Source organism: Ursus maritimus, unplaced genomic scaffold (assembly GCF_017311325.1).
Source record: "Ursus maritimus isolate PB19 unplaced genomic scaffold, ASM1731132v1 scaffold_1, whole genome shotgun sequence".
NCBI classification, from domain to species: Eukaryota; Metazoa; Chordata; class Mammalia; order Carnivora; family Ursidae; genus Ursus; species Ursus maritimus.
This window is the reverse complement of record NW_024423343.1, coordinates 102,852,500-102,865,994: the sequence shown is the minus strand read 5'-3', so window position 1 is coordinate 102,865,994 and position 13,495 is coordinate 102,852,500. Positions and strand designations below refer to the sequence as shown.

General features: G+C 38.5%; 1 protein-coding gene across 2 annotated transcripts in view; it reads right to left on the bottom strand.

The window, feature by feature from the left end:
- CNTNAP5 (contactin associated protein family member 5) overlaps positions 1 to 13,495 on the bottom strand; it is a 772,957-nt gene that overhangs the window by 533,924 nt on the left and 225,538 nt on the right. The window lies entirely within an intron of this gene.

Genomic DNA, 13,495 nt, shown 5'->3' with positions numbered 1-13,495 from the left:
AATCTTATGGTCATAAATAGAGAATCCTAAAAAGCCATCTTTAGTAACCTCTCATTCAGTGTAGGATGGATTTCTTGTACTGATCCATCTTGTAGTGATGGATTTCCTGTGCTGAATCCATGGCCAGTATTCATTCATTCATTCATTCATTCATTCATTCACCCACCCTTCCAAGGAATATTTGTTGAGTGCCTCCTATCTTCCAGGTACTGTTCTTGGTTATAATGACATACCACCAAACTAGATGAAAACTTCTATGGCCATAGAGCTTACATCCAGTGCAGGAATGATAGGTAGGGTATGTAAAGTACTAGTAAATAATCTCAGAGAGTGATAAAATACCAATAAAGAAATAAACAGATAGAGGGGTTGGAAAATCACAAGAAGGATTTCAGTTTAAGAGAGGGAGATATTTCAGTTAAAATAGTAGGGACCTATGAGTTTTATTTTTTATCATCACCTGACATATCTTGAAGAATACTAGCTCAAGAGCAAAATATTTATCAGAATTTATAAGTCTTCCATTAAAATAAGATAAAAGACTCCTTAGGGATAGCAAGCAAACATTCAATAAAAAAATAAAATTTTCCATTTATAAGGAAGGACGGAATCTCTCTGTGGGCAGGCCATATGCCTGACTGCTTCAATTTCTAGGGCTTAAGACAGTATCCAGTATACAGAGTTGTCAATAAAAATGCACTGACTCATTGATTGGCTTGATTCAGAGTAACCGATGCACTTAATAGGAAACTATAATAGGGAATACCTCCCAAAAGTTGTGTGATTTACTGCTTGAGTTCTAGCAATTTGGCTTTAGTGCTAAATCATACAGACTTTAGACCTTACCGGAATCACGATTTTTTTCCCACTTGCTAGCGTTCAATAGTCACTATCAATTTCAAAAATGTGTATTTCTGAACATTGAAATAAAACAGATGCAGCTTCCTCTTGAATTTGATGCTTAAAAACAAAACTCCTGGGGCTCTTGGGTGGCTCAGGCAGTTAAGCATCTGCCTTCAACTCAGGTCATGATCCCAGGGTCCTGGAACTGAGCCCCGCATGGGACGCCCTGTTCAGGGGGTAGTCTGTTTCTCCTTCTCACTCTGCCCCCTAGCCCCCACCTCGTGTGCATGCACTCTCTCTCTCTCTCAATAAATAAATAAAATATTAAAAACAAAACAAAACACCTATGTCCAAATTAATGATTCTTTAACATATGAAAACAAAGCTGACCCTACTAGTCAGAAACACAGAAAGCAAACCTAAATTTTAATGGAGAAATTCCTGGGCTCCTAACCTAAATGTATTTCTTATAAACTTAGGACAACCAAAAAGGTCTAAGACAGGTATGTCAGAAAAACTAGGGCCTTTATTATGGTGGCTAAATCTGTGGATACACTTGTTGTTCGTCATGGATGTAGGTAAAACACTCCCAATATTACAGAATTAATTAGATGTTGTTGGTTTTTTGTTTTTGTTTTTGTTTAATATAGGGACAGTCTGATTCATGCTTCTCTAAAAACAGTGAGGCAATCGTCATCATTGTAAATTGGGGGGAATCAAGAGGGGGCCTAGAAGAATGAATTTTAAAGTTTCTAACCTTAAAATATTACAAATAATTTACTACCCTAATTTATGCTCTGAGCATTAGCGCACTAGCCTCGGTCCTCACAATTCCAGGTGCTTGCCAGTTGCCCTGTGTGTGTATATGTGTGTGTGTGTGTGTGTGTGTGTGTGTGTGTGTGTGTTTAACTGAAAGATTAAAACCATGAGCCCAATCTCATCTTTGAAGTGGGGGTAATGAGACCACATACCTCATAGAACATTGTGAAGATTCTACAGTGTTTAGCACAGCGCCCAGAACGTGGAAGTGCCCAGTGATAGCTAATACCATTGAATGCTTCCTTCCTATCAAGATGATACTACTGACCTCTTCGTGGGGAGGAGTTAGACACTGGCTGCTGTTCTGGTGAGTGTTTCATGCACGGTGGTTGAAGCATCCATCCCTCAGGGCCAATCACACATGTGTGTGCGGTGGCTGGCCTGGAGACTGTGGCTAGGAGCACAGAAAAGCTAACTGATCCCTGTGGGCATTGAACTTGGGCACTGAACTTGTGACCCGGACTTCATTACTCAGCACCCTCCATCCACTAGGCTAACAGGTTGTTTTAGTGGAAACCAGAGCTTTCCCATGACTTACCAAGGCTGCTGAAAGAGAGCGGCTGAGAATGCAGTGCAAACCGCTGGCAGGAAAATTTCTCCCAGGAGAGTGAATGGGAGAGGAGAAAATGAGGTCTGCTGGCAGGAGAAAGAGTGGAAGTTCTGGGGCCTTCCTGACAACATGTTGGACCAACAGCATCAGGGTCACAGGGGCTTTTTGGAAATGCAGGAACTCAGGCCCAATGCCAGTTCTACAGATCCAGGAGCATCCTTAACAAATCCCCAGGGGGTTCATATACACACTAAACTTGGGGAGCCGCTGCACTGCAACAGTGGTTCTGACTTTGCTGCACATTTGAATTGACAGAAAATTAAAAACAAAGTAAAACATAAACCCAGATGCTCAGGCCCACTCCAGACCACTCCCAACAGAATACCTGGAAGTGGCATCTGGGCACTTGTAATTTTTGCAACTGCCTTGGTAATTCTAAGGTTCCCAGAATTTGGCACCCGTTGTTCCAGATCGTAGCTGTGAGGATGGCTTGCCTGCTGTCAAGGTTGGGTTTGTGTTGGTCAGCAGAAGCAGGCTGTCCTCAGGAAGCCTTGGGTCATTGGGGAATGGAAGACATGGCAGTACCAGGGGAAAGGCGTTTGCAGGCTGGAGCCAGGCAGACTCAAGATGAATCCCAGAACCACCAATTAGTATCTGGAGGGCCGTGGGGAAATTATTTAACCTCTCTGGCTTTTGGTTTTCTCATAGGTAAAATGAGGATAAGAATACCTACTGTGGAGTGTTATGATCAAAATAAAAGGCAATGTATTGTCTTGCCATATGGAAGGAGATCGATAAACAAAAAGCATTCACTAAATAAAAATAATATTTTTCACTAAATAAAAATTATTAATAACAACATACTTCATTATTCCAGATGAAAAGGTATCCAAATGACCAAAATCCCTGCATTTAATTATGTTCTGGGAACTGTGAAAATGTATGAAATGATTTTAACAAGTGTTACAGATCCAGGATTCCATTTATGAGCACAAGGAAAGACACAAAGTCCAACACTGTGCATGAGATGAAAGCCATAGAAAAGTTGGCCAGCAATTTTAAATGACTCTATATAATCTAGTTTCGTACTGTTTAATGTATATATTACATAGTGTATACTTACTTTCATTTAAGATAACTCTATGAAAAGAAAGCATATCCTAAGTCCCAGATATTCCCAGGAGTGCCAGGAGAGGGGAAAGCTGCCAAAGTGGCCGCGGTTCATGAAACTAATTATCCAGGGCAACTCTCCTTGTGGAACTGCAGGACTCCAGTATTACAGAAGTAGGCAGAGAGTAACGAACAACAAAGGGAATGCTCTCTGTGATCTTACAAATTGAAACCAGTCATGGTCCTGGAGGAAGAGAAAACACATCCACACCATTGAGTATCTATTCATACTTCAACCACTAACCTGTTTTAAAATAGCAACTGTACTAAAAAGTTGCTCTGACTGTGTCTCCAATTTTTTTTTTTTAAACATAGGGTGCTCCCAATTTTTATGCTAGGTGTTAGGACTAAACAGGTGAGCTAAGCACTATTCTTCCCCTCAAGGAGTTGATAGTCTAGCAGAGAAACCAGATATGTTAAAGCAATTTCAAAAACACAGTGGTATTTAGAATATGTAATAAATTGTTGCCCATCAGGATTCCAGTATCAAAGTACAGGAACCAGTTTCCAGATGGGTCATGGCTGAATCAGAGACGACTGGGGGTTCCTGGGGAGGAGACAGGATAGACACAAAGTTATGGGGGCTGGTTGGATAGCTTTGGTATTTTGCTAATTGAAAAGGAAATATTTTAATATTTTGCTCTTTCTACCATTTTGATATTTCAGCAATACTGATTCATCCTAGATTTAAGTAGAGGTTAAGTACAGGTACCGGGCTAGCCCACAGGAACTCCCGAGAACAGTTGTGGACTACCCAGAGCTTCATAGCAAAAATTAAGATTGCCAAGACAGAGTCAGTTTCCTGTAGTTTCCTGAGTTTATTTCACTTGGCAGGCTTAACAAGTGACACTTGAAGTATTTGAGCCTGCATCCCTGCTTGGCTTACAAAAGCCTGAGTCACAGAGCCCACCCCTGACTCCAAAGGCACACCTGCCAGGATCGTTGTAGCTCGGCACTCATGTGGGTGGGCCAGCAGATCCTATGGGCGGATTGCTCAACCCTCTGCTCCTAGGCTGATGAAGCTTGCAACCTCTTTTACTTAACTTCCCGACAGCGTCATACTCCCACACTCCACTGTGGTGTATTCCTAGGCTCACTTTCACTTAAAAAAAGGCCTGGCTGCCTGTCAAAAATATTCAGAGAAAATATCCTCCAGCAGAAACAAGAAGCAAGCAGGTGGCAACTGAATCTTGCCTCCTCAGGCAGTGCCAAGCCAAGATTCTGGAAGGACTGGCTCCTCCAGATCATTGGGAGAAAGTAAAAAGGAATCACTCCTGCCTGGACCAAGCAAACCCTGCACAGCCAGCAGAGGACAGTTAAGGAAGGCTCTAGCAATATCCTGAGAATAGTTTTCATGGTGAACAGGAAGTAGGTTACAGGGAAGGAGCTGTAGGCATCTAATTGGAAGACTGAGTTTGAGTCCCAGCACTGCACGCATCTGCCTGGGAAAATTACTTAACAACCTCTAAGCTTCTGTTTACTTGTCTGTAAAAGTATTAATACTACTACTAATAATAATAATAAATAAAAATAATGGTGATGTGACAGTGTCTTGAGTATCACTTTTAGGTCTGAATAGCAGGTTCTCTGCTTAAGACCTAAGTTACTTCAAGAAAATTATTCCTTCAGAGCCTCAGTTTTCTCACCTGTGAAATTGGAAGGCAAGGTTTTAAAATTGTATTTGATCATGATCTGTGTGTGCCAATGCCCTGGGGCTGCTCATGCGATTGCAAAAAACAAAACCAAAGTGGTACTTGCCCTTAAGTAGTTTACATACAATCTTGAAGGAGACACATTTTAACAACACGCAGGAAGAAATAGAAAACTCCAACTGTGATACATTGAGGAGAGGTGCTTGATGCTATGAATATACATACTGGAGAGATGTGAACCAGTCAGAGACGGTCACCAATGCTCTTTTGCATGCATGCCATATACCAACCATGGCAGACAATTCCAATGACAAATGAAGGAAAAATAAGTCCAGGTTGCTATATCACTTTTATTTCAACCTCATGACCATAGCGTATTAAACACCTGATTATCTACACCCATCAATTCTGAACCTCAGAACCTGCTATTATTTCCATTTTAGAAGTAAGTATACTGAGGCTTATAGGACTGAGCTAGACATTAGCCCCCAATCACTCAGCTGGTTTACTGAAAAGCTGGGATCCAAAAACACAAGTGTATAGTGCATCTGATTCCAAAGACCTCTGGCCACCAGTAATTTCTTTTGCCCTTATTGATTGTCTACACTTAGAATCTCCACTTACATGATTCATTTAAGCTTTGAAACATCTCTGTCTTAAAAGCTTGGAAACCACACTACTTTGAATCTTTGCATCTCAAACATGGTGGACGATGATTCAGCCTCAAAAAAGAGGAAAGGAGAAGGATATTGTTTTTGTGTGAGAGTGAAGGTGTAGCCTGCCTGCAAACGCCATTGGGACAACTGGGAGGAGTTACATGCTAGCATGAGGGAAGTCACTGGGTTAGTTACTGAAAGACCTAGGTGCTTAACCTGAGCTTAAAGGAAGTAGAGCTATAAAGGATGCTTTTCCTTTTCTTGCTTAAAAGGTCCCATGTGGCTTCCATACTTGGTCAGCAACAACCCTGCAGCCAGTTTGTGAAACCACCGCAAAAGAAAGCAAAAGCTCATTTCTCCTATTCTTATCTAATTGGTCCCAGGAGAATCCACATTTGCCGAGTTTCTTCAATTAGCTGGCTTTTTCTTGGGGTTGACCTACAGGATGACGCTAGCTTTGTAGGGATGATAGTCTTTTAAATACCTCCAGGTGCAATCAAAACAAAACAATATCTCTTTTTGAGAAGAAATCATTCACTTTAATCTTTCCACGGTAAATTATTTTTCATCAGTCTATCTTTTCTACTTTGTGCTCAATAAAGTACTTCTTGAATTAGCAATTTAAAATACTCTTTTTGCAAAATCTCTGACTGCTATCACTTACTCAAGGGATGGGGGTTTAGGAAATAAATAAGCATTGAATTAATTTCAATTAATTTATTTGAAGTTTAAAGGGCATATTTCCTTCCATAGATGCTTTCCATTTAATCTTCAAACCAGTTTTGTCTAACTAGGTAGGAGAAGAGAGTGTCGGAGGAACACCACGCCTTTTTACCCTCTTTCTCCTTTCTATCTGTTCTTTGAATATTTGTTCTCTTCAACTGACTTGAAAGCTCCTTGAGGATCCATATATTATCCTGTTTTATAGCCCCATAATCTTCCCCACATTGCTGGAGAATTACAGGTGCTCAATAAATACATTTTTAGTGATTAATTAAATATATTTCACTTCTATCATTAGAAGAAAATTACTAGTTTAAAAGCTGATTTCAGTATTTCCTTCCTCCAGAGCAGTAGCAGAAGAAAGAGAGCTTGTTTATCTGTTTAGGAAAAGAGCTCAGTGAATATGCTGGTTATGGGAAGTTAACCTTTAAGGTACAATAACAAGAAAAGGCACCTTCATTTTTTTGGGTGAAGTGGTTGTTCTGTGATATATATATATATCACAGATATATATATGATATATATATCATATATATATATATTATTTTTAGAGTTGTTCAATAACTGCAGGTAAAATCAAAATCTGTTTGTTTGTTTTTCTCCTGGGGCCCGGGGCATTGTAAAAAAGATCAGATAAGGGGAGGGGCTTGACTTGAAGATGGGATGTTTTCAGGGGACACTGGGGCTTCTGAAGGGACAGGCCAGTTAGAGACCCAAAGCTAGAGAACAGCTGATGATTATGGGGAGAGTGACAGCCAGGCTTCAATGCCTCATTGTGTCTTTCTGGTGCTATGATCACTCTACATGGTCACCAAAGTTTTAGTAAAAGTCGGTGTTTTGCAACAAACAGTCTTGTTTATATGGTGTTGTGTGGAACTCTTAGCAAGCAGTGATCTCAGAGCAGACAGCTGGGCCATTTAAAAAACCTTGAAAGTTATTAAAAGAGTAGATCTTAAATGTTCTCACCACAAAAAAGAAATGGTAATTGTGTGATTTGATGGAGGTGGTAGCCAATGTAATGATGGTAATCATTTTGCAATACATAAGTGTATTAAATCAACACTCTGAATACTTTAAACTCACTGTTATACATCAATTACATCTCAATAAATCTGGGGGATAAAAGAAGTTTTAAAAGAGAGTTGGAGGTTAAGGATATCAATGAGGTCTTGAAACCCACGCAATAGGAAGTCTCTGATAAAGGCGGGGAATGTTACATTTTCTACAAGCAAATGCTCGATAGATGTTAAAGCTATATACTTGGATACTGAGTGAAGGATAATGCTAGAAGTCAGAAAGGCATGAGACAAAATTTAAATTTGCATTACTTTTTGGTGACAAATAAGTAATGTGCATATATAGGGGTTGGGGAGGTAAGGAGGTTAGAGGGTCTGTAGTAAGAGTGAATGATGGAATGAGTCCCTGAATCCAACAGATGTTAGCAGAGAGTGGAAAACCACACCAACCCATCAAATACACAGGCTGTGATTCTATTTCTCTCTCCCAGCTCATTGTCCCCACCACAGACAAGTGGGAACAGGTTCTGTGTAATTTGTGAGTAGAACCGTTTTAATATAGTGAATCCATATACATAATCACCTAGTTCAGTTCCAGTGAGATTGTAATTGGCACCTCCCTTCACCTGTCAGAACCTTAATATCCTCAAAAAGAAATTGGAAATAAACAATCCCACCTGATAAGATTGTTCCTGAGGATTAGATGGTGGTCAAGGGCCCTTAGCACAGCCTGGTACACAGTATATAGTCAAAAATAAATGTTAGCTATTTTTACTTCTCTTCTACAAGCTAACCACGTGTGGAACATTCTAGGTATACGCTCTGTGTGGGGCATTCTAGGTGGTTACTTTGTTTTTGGTAGGTGTTGGAGCTTGAATTCATATGTGAATAATGGCATTAACTTGTCAAATCATGATCTGAGGTTTTTTGTTAACTGTCCCCCACCTCTGACAACCATGAGTCTGTTTTGTGTAGCTATGAACATATATATATGTTCCACAGATAAGAACTCATTTAATATTTGTCTTTTTCTATCTGACTTATTCACTTAGCATAATTCTCTCAGATTCCATCCATGTTGTGGCAAATGGCAAAATCACATTATTTTTTATGTACTGGGTGATGGGCATTAAGGAGGGCATGTGATGTGATGAGCCCTGGGTGTTACATGCAACTGATGAATTACTGAACCCTACATCTGAAACTAATGATGCATTATATGTAGGCTAATTGAATTTAAATTTAAAAAATTCCATTATGTATATATACCACACCTTCTTTATCCATTCATTCATACGGATGCTTAGGCTGTTTCCATATCTCGACTATTATAAACAATGCTGCAATGAACATGGAAGGTCATATATATTTTTCAATTGGTGTTTTCATTTTCTTTGGATAAATACCAAGAAGTGGAATTGCTGGATCCTATGATAGTTCTATTTTTAATTTTTTGAGGAACCTCCATACTGTTTTTCACAGTGGCTGTAGCAGTTTATATTCCCGCCAACAGTGCACAAGTTTTCCCTTTCTTCACATCTGCACCAACACTTGTTATTTCTAGTCTATTTGATATGAGCCATTCTCACAGGTGTGAGGTCACATCTCATTGTGGTTTCTGATTTGCATTTCCTGATGATTAGTAATGTTGAATATCTTTTCATTTACTGTTGACCATCTGTACATCTTCTTTGGAAAATCGTCTATTCAGATCCTCTGCTCATTTTTAAAATGGATTGTTTGTTGTTTTGCTATTGAGTTGTATGAGTTTTTTTTTTTTTCAGTTGTATGAGTTTTTATATATTTTGGATATTAACCTCTTGTCAGGTATTTCTCCAATTCAGTAGGTTGCCTTTTTATTTTGCTGACGGTTTCCTCTGCTGTGCAAAAGCTTTTTAGTTTAGTGCATTCCCACTTGTTCACTTTTGCTTTTGGTGTCAGATTCATGAAATCATTATCAAGACCTATGTCAAGGAGCTTATCACCCATGTTTTCTTCTAGGAGTTTTATGGGTTCAGGTCTTGTGTTCAAGTTCTTAACCCATTTTGAGTTTATTTTTGTGTATGGTATAAGATAGTGGTTTCACCCTTTTGCATGTGACTGTCCAGTTTTCCCAGCACCATAGTATTTGTCTATGAAAACATTAACCTTTCCTTATTGTATATTCTTTGCTCCTTTGTCTTTAATTAATTGTCCATATATTCTTGGGCTTATTTCTGGGCTCTCTATACTGGTACATTGATCTATGTGTCTGTTTTTATGCCAAAACCATATTCTTTTGATTACTGTAGCTTTGTAATAATGTTTGAAATCAAGGAGTGTGATACCTCCAACTTTATTCTTCTTTTCCATATGTGAACAATAGCACTGGCTTGTCAAATCATGTGATTTGAGGTTTCTTTACTTAGTAGAGACTATACATAAGAAGGCATGCAACATGGTCACCAACTTAAGAAACCATATTTTCTACGGTTTTAACTAGAATAAACATATAATTTATTCTCCAAACTTGAAGATGAAAAACAAAACACATTTAGGTTCAGACAGTGGGCATAAAACAAGACAATCCCTGGAAACATTTGTATTTGATCAACCTAGGATTAGCTCCATCTGGGCATTGGAGCAGCAAACAATAGCATTTCTATTCCCTAGAAAGAATAATGCCAAACTATTGACACCTAGTGAGTGTTCAGTAAATATTGACTATAAAAGTGAAGAAAGAGATAGAAATAAATTTTACACATATCATAACCAGAGGCATAAATAAGACCTATGATGACTTAGAAGTATTCTTTAAAGACATGTATGTTTCCTCTTACAGAACTTAGGACATAATTAAAAGAGGAAAGAATAAGAGGATTGCAAAAAAGGAGGGAAGAAAGATTCACTCCAAAACATTAGTAGAATCAAGAGATAGAAAGCAGCTGTAGTTCAATAGGGTACATATCTGTCTCATTTAATTTGAGCTGTTTGTCAAAGGTGCCTTTTTTCAGTGAGAAGTCACAGCTTGGAATGACATGATTCAACATCATCTTAACTTCCAAGTTTGATCTCTCAGGAAAGGTATTGTATCAGCCACTTGAGGCCTGTTTGTTCAAAATTTCTTCTAATTTGTAGAAAATGTTGAAGTCATTTCCTGTCCAGGGCTTTGTTTTGATTGTGGATAGATAAGCAAACACACAATTGGCCATCTGGGGTATTAAGATTTGGTCGTTTTCATATAAAGTTGACTATAAAGAATAATTAGGCAAAGGTAAATGTTTTCTAAAGTCTGTTTGGATTACTTCTCAGTAGACGTAAATGCCTTATTTTTTGTTGAATTACCATATTTTTTTCAGTCTTTTTCTTTTGAAAATAATTTGTGATTCCTTGGTGGGAATTAATTAAATGAGTAGAATGTGCTTATACCTTATTATAAATGTGTTATTTTCAATGTCTCCTCTTAAATATAGCATTGGGTCTATTAAACTTGATGATCTTGGATATTTTGTACAAATCCAATGATCTTATCCCATCTAACTTAAGCATTGTCTTTGTATTTATGAAATATGCCTCGCAGCCCTAAAATTTCCTTCAGCTTTCTTAGCTTTAATCACATCTAGTGAAGATGCTGCAAATATTCAATGGAGGATGAATTGGCATTGGCAGCTTAACACAATGAGAACATTGCTGTTCCATCTGCTGGGAACATAGGGACACTTGGCAGGAAGGTAATAAAGTCAGTCATGGGATGACCCATTTCCTGAGGCTGGTCTCTTCTGTATATCAACGTGGTGATGATTGCAAATGCATAGGCCCAGACCTGACATGAATCAGGATTCAAATCCTAGCTCCTTCACTTACTAGTTACTTGACATTTCCTCTACCAGTCCTGAATTGCCTGCCGTGGGATTTCTGATTGCAAAAGACAAGTAGATAATTACACATACACACACACACTCCTTCCCCATCCCATTAAACCTGTTCTTGCTAGTAGATAAACCTATTCATAATTGATGTGCTAAGGTCATCGGTGATAATAATAATAATAATAACAAAAATAATAATTAAAAAAGGATGGTTGGCTCAATATTTTGATGTAACACAGCTTTCTGTAGTAAACCTTTTGGAGCTGAAAGTTAACGAGGATTGGTTTTACCCAATCACTTACAAAGGAAATAAATATTGGGGTTTCCTGGAGACAGGAATAAGGATATGAACCATTTAGGTTTCTGCATAGCTCCTGTATATTGTATCAATTTTGAAAATATGGCAAATGCAAGACCAGGAGTTCTAGTTTATAGGACTCCCACGGTTTCTCTTCTTTGGCTGCAGATCACTCATGACAAGTGCAATCAATAAAATCTTCCTTGCCCAAGGCCAGAGAGGGCCTGGTTTTCCACCCTTCATCTAATGAGATGAGGCCAGGAAAATGTGCTGGGGCCGACCCTGCCTTGCATAGCCATGTGCATTACTGATATTTATAGAAAAACAAGCCCCAGGTCAAAGCACAAACTCTTCACTAGCAGGAATCCGCTTTTCTAGCATGGTTAAAAGCAGTCTTCTCTTGGTTGTGTTTCATGAAACATTTATATTTTACATGTGGTTGTGGGAGAGGAATATTTTATGATAGTATCTCAAGGCTAGAGTGGTTCTTCGAGGTCATTGATATTAACTCCCCATCTTGTGTTTGCCGCATCACCTGGTCAGGCTGGCTGATGTGTCCTGAGAGCCCCTTGGTTTTGGCTTGTTTTTGTCATGGAGGCCACATGTCATCTACTCCCAATCCTGCCAAAATAGGAGTCTTTAGACTGGACATGTGCAGGATTTTTCAAACTTTTCCATGTGACTTGGCTTTAATGTGCTCACTGTCCTGTTGCTTCCCCCGTAGGTGCACATTCATCCCTCTGTATTATTCTTTACATGTGTAACACCCAACATAATTTCCAGGTAAGAATTTTCCTTACCAACCCAGAGAAGAAGAGTACTGAAGCCCTTCCCATGAGTGAATTTGGGGGAAAAGAGCATGCTACATACTTGACTATTACCTACTATAGACTTTGTTAAAACTGTTAAATTCCCTAAGTGGGAAAGTAGTTTTCACCAAGACTGAACTTGGAATATTGGAAGTTTGGGCCCAAATGTCCTCTCTTTGGATTGGGCCCATTATTCAAACATGTACAGATTTTGATTGATCCATATTTTGGTATTTACTAGATATAGGTGTAATTTAAACAAATCGAGGAGCATATTTTCATAAATTACAACTGGGAGATAGGTTGATCCATTTTTTTCTTAATTAGGTTTTTAATTGTATCAGTCAACAAACTTTTCTGTAAGTTAAAATCAGAAAGAAAATCTTGCCTGTTAAGGTATTTTGTTTTTATTTATTTTAATTTTTATTTTCTATAAATTAATTTATTTTTTAGAATTTTTATTTAAATTCAATTTAATTAACATATAGTGTATTATTAGTTTCAGAGGTAGAATTTAGTAATTCATCAGTTGTATACAATACCCAGTGCTCATTACTTCAAATGTTTTCCTTAATGTCATCTACCCAATTACCCCATCCCCCCACCCACCTCTCCTGCAGCAACTCTCAGTTTGTTTCCTAGAATTAAGAATCTCTTATGATTTGCCTCCTTCTCTGTTTTCATCTTATTTGATTTTCCTCCCCTTCCCCTATGTTCATCTGTTTTGTTTCTTAAATTCCATGTATGAGTGAAATCATATGGTATTTGACAATTTTTTTAAAAGATTTTATTTATTTATTTGACAGAGAGACAGCCAGTGAGAGAGGGAACACAAAGAGGGGGGTGGGAGAGGAAGAAGCAGGCTCCCAGCAGAGGAGCCTGATGTGGGGCTTGATCCCAGAATGCTGGGACCACTCCCTGAGCTGAAGGCAGATGCTCAATGACTGAGCCACCCAGGCGCCCCCTGACTAACTTATTTCACTTAGCATAATACCTTCTAGTTCCATCCATATCATTGCAAATGGGAAGATTTCATTCTTTTTGATAACTAATATTCCATCATATTATATATAATTATATTATATATACTATACCACAATATATCTATATA